The sequence below is a fragment of the Diospyros lotus genome, chromosome 9 (genome assembly GCF_014633365.1).
Source record: "Diospyros lotus cultivar Yz01 chromosome 9, ASM1463336v1, whole genome shotgun sequence".
Lineage (NCBI taxonomy): Eukaryota > Viridiplantae > Streptophyta > Magnoliopsida > Ericales > Ebenaceae > Diospyros > Diospyros lotus.
The window spans coordinates 12,257,377-12,267,607 of NC_068346.1; positions in this window are offsets into that span (position 1 = coordinate 12,257,377).

A 10,231-nucleotide genomic window follows, 5' to 3' on the forward strand; every position below is an offset into this window, starting at 1 on the left:
TTAAAAAAATTATTATAAAATAAAATTAATAATTTTATATCTTAAAACATAAAAAATAATTATTAATTTAAAAACCCCTTGTGTCCTCGAGGATTCCTCATCTTTAGTGGCCTATGTTTTCAATCAGCCTCTGTCCACTTACATATAATAGTATATTCGTAGGCAGGCCTATGTCTTCAAGCCGGCCCTGCATCCACTTGCATATAATAACATAGGATAATGTTATTTGTATAGAATTAATTTTACAGGTGAATTTAGTGAATGATATTTTCGTGATAAATTAAAAATTTATTATGATAAATTCACGATATTCTCTGTCTCCTCTCCTTTCTCTCTTTCTCTCCTTTTCCCTTTAAGCACTGTCTCTCACAGCCTTCATCTTGTCGTTGCCTCTGCCTCGTTGCCTGTCATCGATCGTCGCGGCTACCTCGTACTCGTCGACGCCCATTGCTACCTTGCCTGGCTGATGCCTCGCCTTTTGCTTGGCCAATCGTTGCCCCACCTTTTACCTCTCGCCTGATTGACTACCGCCGCTCGTCATCTGCTACATCCTCGCCTGATCGCCTCGCCTCTTGAGGCAATAGTAGTTCGGGTGAAAGGCGAGACTAAGGTGAGCGGTGGGCATTAGCCAAGCGAGACTACAGCGGGCGACGAGTAGCTAGCGACGAGAGCAAGTAAAGTTGAGTAACTAGCGAGGATAGATGGTTGACGTTGAATAAAGTTCTACCCATAAGCTATATTATGTACAAATAACATGTAAGCACCCCCGCCCGGATATCCCCAACCACCCGGACTACCCGAACGGGAGCGCCTACGGGAGGAGAAAAATAATAAAACACGAGATAAAGACCACCCCAGCATGCATACACGAAAATAAGAATAGCGGAAGCAAAGCTCAAGACATGCATGCACTATGGGTACCCCGCTAACACAGCGGTCACAAGATAAATAAATAAACACAAACTCCTGTGCCAACATACACAAGACTCGAGAAAACACCTGGCACAGTACGAAATAATAGAGCAAATTCTACTTAGACATCAGAGTGGATAGGGATTGACGAGATTGCCTGTACACCACACCGACTCTGCCGTTAAAGCTGACTCCCTTGCTATGGCCCACGCCGCCACTACCTGGAATGATGGAAAGTAAGGTGAGTCGAGAGACTCAGCAAGCATAAGGAAAGAAAGACTGTAGGCTGAACATAACCAGAAAACTCTTCCCAAAATAAACCCCCAGATACACACAAGCCATGAGACACTACAACACAACAGCTCAATAGCATAACAAAATAAAAGCACATACCGGTCCTTGGGGCCCACATAAGACACTTGGCACCCAAGTCCTATACCAACCTGCCGCTGCCCTGAAAGGCAACAAATATCTCCACAAACCTGTGCGCGCAATCTCGGGTCGGTACTCCCGTCACCCGTATCTGTCGGTGCTCCCGACAACCGAGCCATAGGCTCCCTCAGAACGGTACTCCCGTCCGAGAACCTAATACTACTAGTAGCCATGCAATGTACATAGAAATGCAATGGCGTAGTGAGCATCAACGTGATACAAGGCGCCCATACATCCAGGCATCAGGCCATGCTCCGCCCACATAGTAAACCACACGCCATGCATATGCCGTGCTGGATGCAACCTAACCAAGCTAGAATGTCCGTGTCCAAGCATACTCAATAAATGAATATCCCAACATGCATCCCGTACCCATGTGCATATCAAATCATGAACAGTAATATAAGGTATCTAATCATGCAGTAAATCACATACCGGTAGAGCTAGTCAGTAGTGTCCAGCACCGGCCAACGATCAGTGACTAGGAGTGTCCGCCCGACGGTCCACTTCAGGGTCGTACTGTAGTCTACCCCAATGTCACCAAACGGTTGACCCCTGCCCCACTACTCAATAGCTCTAACCAAATCATAAGTAAATCCGAGAAAAACCGTAAATAAAACCCGCACGACTAGGAACCTAGTTCCCCAACTGGGTTCAGCACCATTCCGAAAGGAATGGGGGCAGTACAAACTCCCGTAGGCTCACAAAGAATAAAATTATAGAAGCCTTAGATTTAATTTAAATTAAAACAAATGAATAATAGTTCAACCAATAAGGCAAGGTGCCGAATTAAAGTAAGAGAGGTGATAAAATACAGAAAATCACGAGATCTTCACGGGAATTAAAGATCAAGAAGAGAGGGTTAAGAGCTTGCCTTTACACGGCCGTTCCTTGCTTTTATTGCGCATCCGCTGCGAAGTAAACGTTCGCTGGCAATAAATAAAATCGCGACTTTAATTAAATAAATCTACCGCGTAATATAATTAATTTAGCAGTCTAAAATCCCACGTAAGCACACCTCAAATAAAATCTCAACGAGTCTCATATTTATTTTAAATTAAATCATGCTAATAAAATTATCGAACCAGCTTAATAAATTAAATTTAAATCAACGACTCAAAATTTTATAATTAATAAACGAGCCGAAACAAACGAAGGGAGGATATAAAATATGAGAAATCACAGGGTTTCTCACGGGAATTAAAGAATACGAGAAAAGCATTAGGAACTTGCCTGAAACTAGCTGATTTCGACCTCTCTCAAGCTCCCGAGGCAAATTAAATCATTTCCTAGCAAATAACACAATCGGAGTCTAAATTAATTAATTTTAATCGCGTAAAATTTATAATTAAAACATAACATGCTCCTATTAATTTTTACCCACGTACCTGGTCACTTTCCATGCTGACAAAATCCCAAAATCGCCCCATTTTTATTATTTTCTTTTCTTTCTTTTTCTTTCCTTTTTCTTTTCTTTTCTCTTCTTCTTCTCCTCCTCCTCCTCTTCTTCTTCTTCTCCACGCCCACTGCTCCTGCAACTTCTTCTTCTTCTTTCCTTTCCTTCTTCTTCTTCTTCCTTTCTCTTCTTCTTCTTCTTCTTCTTCCCCACGGCTTCTTCCTTGCACGAACCAGCAGCCTCTCACTGCTGCCCAGCCGCCGCCGCCGCCGATCACCGCACCACTAGCGCCTTGGGCCGCCACCACCATAGCTGGTCCACACCGCCAGCCCAGCAACCCTCGCGAGCCACCACTACCCTCAGCCCCGTCAGCACGCACGCACAGAACGGCCGTCCGCCATGGCTGCTGGCGAAGCTCCTGGTCGCTTCCTTGTGCTGCAAGGCCGCCACTGATGGCTGCCTCCGACGCGAGCTGCTGCCCTGCCTCACTCGGCTGCCATGGCCGAGCTTCCATGGTAGCCCACAGCTGCACCAGCACACTATCGCCACCTCCTCATCTCTCTTGATCTCATCTCCCTCACTCGACTCTCACTCTCTGCCCTCTCGATCTCTCCCGAGCCCTCATCCCTCTCTCTCTCTTTCTCTCTTGATTTCTCCTTCTCAGTCAGAAGCTTCAATGAGAGACACAAAAATGGCAAATTCTTTTGATGCTTAGCACACGCACCGCCTCTCATTTTAACACATTAACTAATTTAATTAATTTAAACCAATTTAGATAAATTTAATTTATACTTTTATTTTATTTTTAATTTTAATTTTTTTTTTTTGGATATTACATAACATAATCCGAATAATATATTCCTAGGCAGGCCTATGTCTCGAAGCCGGCCCTGCATCCACTTGCATAGAATAGTATATCCCTGCGCATCGCCTTCCAGATGCCTGGCTATTAAAGTTTTCAATTATGTGTGTAAATTAAAAGTTAATGTATTAACTATTTAGGTCTCCTTAATCAAATGAAATCTGAAATGGAAATCGAACGGCTCGTACAACTCAACTAATAAAATTTTTAGAAATTATCAACATCTCCATTGACTTTTGAAAGCTGGCCGTATGCACTTTGTTTACTGTTTATTTAATTTTTTTTCAAAATGTATAAAGTGCCTGTATCAAAGGTGTCAGTGCATGACGACAAGCCCTCTCTCCCTCCCTTTCTCAAAGATATATGAGGTTTAAATAAGGTAGATCAAAAATTATGGTCACAGCTCGAATTATTACATTAGTTGTCTTATTTTGTATTCTCATAAAAATAAAAACCAAAAAAATATATGATCATGCATGGATTAGGATTTAGGCTCGACTATGGTCTTCATCTAAATTATATTATATGTGTATTCGATTCTAACTGATTTATGTGATTTTATGTGACCCTCGTGAAATTAGATTTGCACTAATTATAAAATATTTTATATAAGATACATAAATCATAATAATTTATGAAAATATATTGGTTGGAAAAATGTTCATGTTAAGAATATATATATATATATATTAAAAAAATAAAACATTTTGTGTTAAAAAAAATTGTAATAAAAGTTTACTTTTAGTTTCTCTCAAAATAATAATTAAAAAAAAGGTCTTAACAAAATAAAATTTCAGTCTTTGCTCATATTTTGATATTGTAAAATAAAGTAAAATTATTTTCGGTCCAAACTATAAATATTTTATAGATCTAATTACAAAAAATAATTGTAGTTTGAATTGAAAATAGTCAACCTCTTGTAATATATTTTTAAAACTTGTTTTATTATCAAAAGTTGCAACTAGTAGAAAATAATAAAATGTTTTGCCAATAAATACTTTACGACCAACTAAATATAGTTTTAGAAAATTATATGGACAAATACAAAATGTTTGGGTAAATTATCAAAAAATAAGCAACCTTTAGCCTTTTTTAAATTTACATCTGACCTTTAATTTTATCAATAATAGCATTCAATTTTAAAGGTAAATTGTCCCTGGATTTCATGTGATATTTGGATTTTTTGCATGCAGATTCTATATAATTTAAAATTATCCTTAAAACTCTTATTATTTATATTTTTGCTCAAACATCACTTTAGTTAGTTATCTTCACAAACAATAGTTTAATTCTCCATATTATTATATAAACAAATATTATATTTTAATATCCGTCAACCAGATTTACACAAATTAGGTCCATGCTCAACCACATACAACATATGACAATTCGAGACTATATAACACCTGTCGTTCTCAAAAACAAAAGTTTATCAACATAACAAAAAACAAAAACTACACTTAGGACCCTATCTTCAGGAGAGCTCTGCACACAATACTATGATCAGAAGATCAGGTTCCAGCACCACTGAGCAAACCTACCAACTCAGGAGTTTCCCTGAGTTAGTCTAAAAAAAATCGAGCCGAACCTTCACTGGGTCAGTACTCCCGTCACCCAACCAAGCATAGTCCTCCCATCTGGCATAAAAGTAATAATAACAATAATAATGATTGAGCGCAATGGAACCATGCAATGCACAAATAAGAATACAATGACATAGTAATCATAAATGTAATATGATGGGCCCCATAAGCCATACATCAGCCATGCTTCGCCCACATAATAATTAACATATTCAATGCAATGCTCATGCAAGACACACCCTAAGATGTTGTGCCCAAACACTCACATAATATGCCCCCCTCCCCTTGATGCAATTCACAAATCCCAACATGCACTGCCATCATCAGATTATAATTAAATAAATATTAAATTTACATACAAGAGACCCAAGACCCACAACTATCACACATAATCACCCCTTTAGAACCTAACCCAACCAAGTGCGACATCATTTTCAAGAAAATAGGATGATTCAAAGCTCCGTGACGATTAGAAATAAATAGCACAAATGGACTTTTATTTAACTTAAAATCACTGTCAACAACTCCACTAACAGCTCACAAGTTTAATATTTGAAACCAAATCAGGGTAAGGGAGAAAATAAAATATGCATGACGACGAGGACTAGCGTAAAGATTAATGAGCAGGTAGAGAGGGCTTAGAACTTGTCTTTGAATAACCGATTCTCATCCTCCTCGTACTCCCGTTGTAAAGGAATATGTTTTACAAAAAATATTGAGACTACAATTCAAAATAATTAAATCTAACTGTGAAAAATTTGTGATTTAACCGTACGATACTTCTAGTAATTTTTTCCACTTACCTAGCTATCTTAAACTCCAAATAAACCAAATTTTCCTCCAATTTTCTTATTGTTGCTTGAGCTTCCTTCTTCCTAAATTTCTTCCTTCTGAAATGGTCGATTTTTGCTCAATTTATAGAGCAATATGGAGGCAAAATGAATGGCTGGGGAGAGGACACGTGGCGATCACGCAAGGCTGCCACCACCTTGGGCAGAGTCGTTTCGACCCTCCCTTAGTCGAATAAAATGGCCATTTTTCTCCCTCTCACACACGTCTCCTCCTGATCGAACTCACGACTGCTGAATAATATGGAGGCCCTGGCTGTCTCTCATCTCCTACACCTGTCGCTTGTACCTCAGGAGTAGGAACAAGATGCCCTCTACCTCGCGCCGACGATCGTCCACGACATGCGTCCATGAGTCCTACATTACCAAGATTAATTAGAACGCAATTCGAAATAACAGACACGTCCTAACACTCTAACTCTACCTAATAGCCTTGGTGTACAGTTACTTATCCCCCAAATTGACTCAATGACGCTCTGATACCAACATTGTAAGCACCCCCGCCCGAATATCCCAAGCACCCGGTTTATCCGAACAAAAGCGCTTACATAAGGGAAGAGAAACAAACACAAGACAAAAATACCTTGGCATGCATACATAAGAAATACAACAGAGGAAGCAAAAACGGTAAACATGCACGCCCACAAGCACCCCGCTGGAACAGCGATCACGGAGTATATAAATATATACAAACCCTGTGCCAATAAATAGGAGATATCAGGGACAACCTGGCACAGTAAAAAATGAGAGACAGAAGTTCTAACAAAATATCAGAGATGACAGGGGCAGCTAACTGTACACCCTACCGACACGGCTGGCTGCTAGGTGGCGCAGTCCTCGCCCTCGGCCTTCGCTTTACCCTTACCTGGAATGATGGAAAGCAAGGTGAGTCGCAAGACTCAGCAAGTTTATATGAAAAGGAAGGCTATAACACGAATAGAAGAAGAAATCATCCCAAATATAAACCCACATGTACACACAAACCATATGATGCAACAAAATAGTAGTGTCGCGTAATAAAAGCACATACCCGTCCTTGGGACCCACATAAGACACCTGGCACCCAAATCCCATACCAACCTGTCGCTGTCTTGAAATGCAACATAAATCTCCACAAACCTGTGCGCACTGTCCCGGGTTGGTACTCCCGTCACCCGTATCCCTGTCGGTACTCCCGATAGCCGAGCTATAGGCTCCCTCAGAACGGTACTCCCATCCAAGAACTAAATACTACCAGTAACTATGCAATGCACATAAAATACAATGGCGTAGTGAGCATCAACGTGATACATGACGCCCATACATCTAGGCATCAGACCATACTCCGCCCATATAGTAAATCACACGCGATGCATATGCCTGTGCTGGATGCATCATAACCAAGTTAGGATGTCCGTGACCAAGCATAACCAAATCATGATAATCCCAACATGCAGCCCGTACCCATGTACACACCAAACCATGTACAAGAATAAAATATAACCAGGCATGCTATAATCACGAGACGGCAGAGCTAGTCAACAGTGCTTGGCACCGATCAACGGTCAGTGAATAAGAGAAACTAGTCGACGGCCTAAGATAGACCGTACGACAGTCACACCGTCACCGAACAGCCGATCCTTGCCCCCACTGCACAACCGCTCTAGCCAATAAATAACCAAAAATTCAATAATAGTACCCGAACAGCTAAGAACCTAGCCCCGGGTGAGTACGACATCATTCTCATAGGCTTGAGGGTGGTACGAACTCCTGTAGGCAACCAACGAATAAAATCATCGAGACTAGGTTAATAAATTAAATTTTTAAAACACATTATTTAAAATTTCATAATTTATTAACAGCCAAAACGAACGAATGGAGGTCAAATAAATTGACAATGAAAGAATCGACAATGTGGGTATAAAGAACTTGCCTTTACGAAGATATCCTTAGTCTTGTTTTGACTCAACGCAGCAAAAATTATACAAACTGCAATATCCCAATTATTTGTCAAAATTAATAAAATTAGGCCCTAAAAGAAATTCTGACCGCACAGAATATTTATTACTAGCTTGTTTACATACCTGGATAATTAAATCGCTGATTAAACTTGATTTAATCCTGATTTGAAGCCCAAAATATCTCAAATTCACATCGCGTGCTCGCTGTTATTTTCTGTAATTGATTTGCTGAACAATTGCAAAAAGAAACGCCCGAATTGGGCTTTAAATAGGGGCAAAATGGGCGGTGGAGGCGCGGCCACATGGCAGCATGCGGACCAGCACTGGAGGCCACCGCCTCTAACCGAAACGACGTCTTTGGCTGATTAAAATCAGCCTTCGCGCCCGCGCTTGCCGCGAATCGAACCCAAGACCTTGCCCACGCCCGCCTCGCACGCGACCGCTCGCACCCGCACTAACCTTCAACATATATATGACTTTTGTTATATTTAAGGTGACTTTTTGGCCTTTTTCGCCATTCGCATCAGCACCCCCAAACTTCCATAAATCACACACACCTCCTATATTAATTACACTAACGCTCGAAACTTATAAAAATCACACAATTTAATTTATTTTTTTATTTTTTCTTATTTCAAAATATTCCTAAAATAATTAATTAATTATCTTAATTTCTTATTTCCTTAAAATCACATAATTTATTTTTATTTAATCACAACAAATTATTTTGATATTTCTATTAAATTAAATTACCCCAAAATTAAATTAAATTGCTATTTACGGAGCATTACAATAACCATTCAATAAGTTCCTCATTCATCTTTTCCATTCTTTTTTATTTTTGGGGAAAATGACTAAGAATATGTCAAACACCTATATATATACATGTATATACAAATTTTGGATAATTACACATTTACCCCTCAAATTTTACCTTATTTGATAAGGTTTTAAGAAATCTCTCACATAAACCCCTTTCCTTCTTTATATTCACTTGGACCCCCTTTTATTTCCATAAATGCCCTTGACACATCCGATTTGCTTCTTTATATTCACTTGGACCCTATTTTATTTCCATAAATGCCCTTGACACATATTCCGACATTTATTAATTTCCTCATTTAGACCCGAAACTTTGTATCTTCAAGTTTCTCAAGTCCTTGGGAATTCTTGAAATTTTCTCATATTCACCCTTCGGGGTCCACTTCTACTCATTCAAACTCCTCAAATTTAATCTTTTACATCTCGTCCCTCTTCGATCGAGAGATAAGGTGTTAACTCAATTTAGATAGATTTTAGACCAAACTAAACTAGAACCAAATTTTTTAGAGATTCCAAACCAAAAACTGAACCAATTCAATCCTGATTGATCCATACTCTTTTTTTATTTTTAATATAATTTTTTTTAAAAAAATACCATATTGTATTATGATATTATTTTATTATGTATTATTTTTATTTTAATTATTATTAATGTTTAATAACCATAACCAATATTCAGTTCTAGACTAGTACCGGACTAGATGGAATGAAAAAACAATTATGGTTAGTATTAAGATTGAGGGACCATACTGATTTGGATTAGTTTTTTAGTTTAAACTAAAATTTAAACACCTCTATCAAGACAAGCATATATACGGTGTGTTTCAATATAATATATATATATATATATAAGAATTTAATTAATTTTACTTTATTAACCCCGACTTGAACTAACACCAAAGTAAAGTGTTTGTTTAAATAATAGAATAAATAAATATAAAATTTTGATAAAATCACTTCCTATTTATTTTTCTTCAGATCTCTATTTTGTTTTGTTTCTCAAATGGAAAATTGATGGAATGCAAATGTTTATTTACTTGCTTTTTCTTTCTTTATATATAGATAATGTGCAAAAGACAAATACAGAAACAGGATAATAGAATCTCATCTTGACCACGTCATAAATTTAATCTGTGTAATATGGTGGCTCAACATAATCAAAACTCTACTAATAAATTGTTTCATAAGGCATGTATGATAAGACAAACAAAATAAACACAATTGAGTTAGGGAGCACAAACTCTATGGTGAAAAATGATAATAACATCTCCCTAGGCAATTAGTCCGGTCTTAGGACAAAAGACCTAATTTATTAGGTTACTTATTAAATTAAGAGAAATTCTATCCGCAGTCCGTAAAATTGCTCTTCACAGCCCACCCCATACAAAATGCTCCACTGATTTTAAAATTTTAATTTTAACCCCACAGCTATAAGC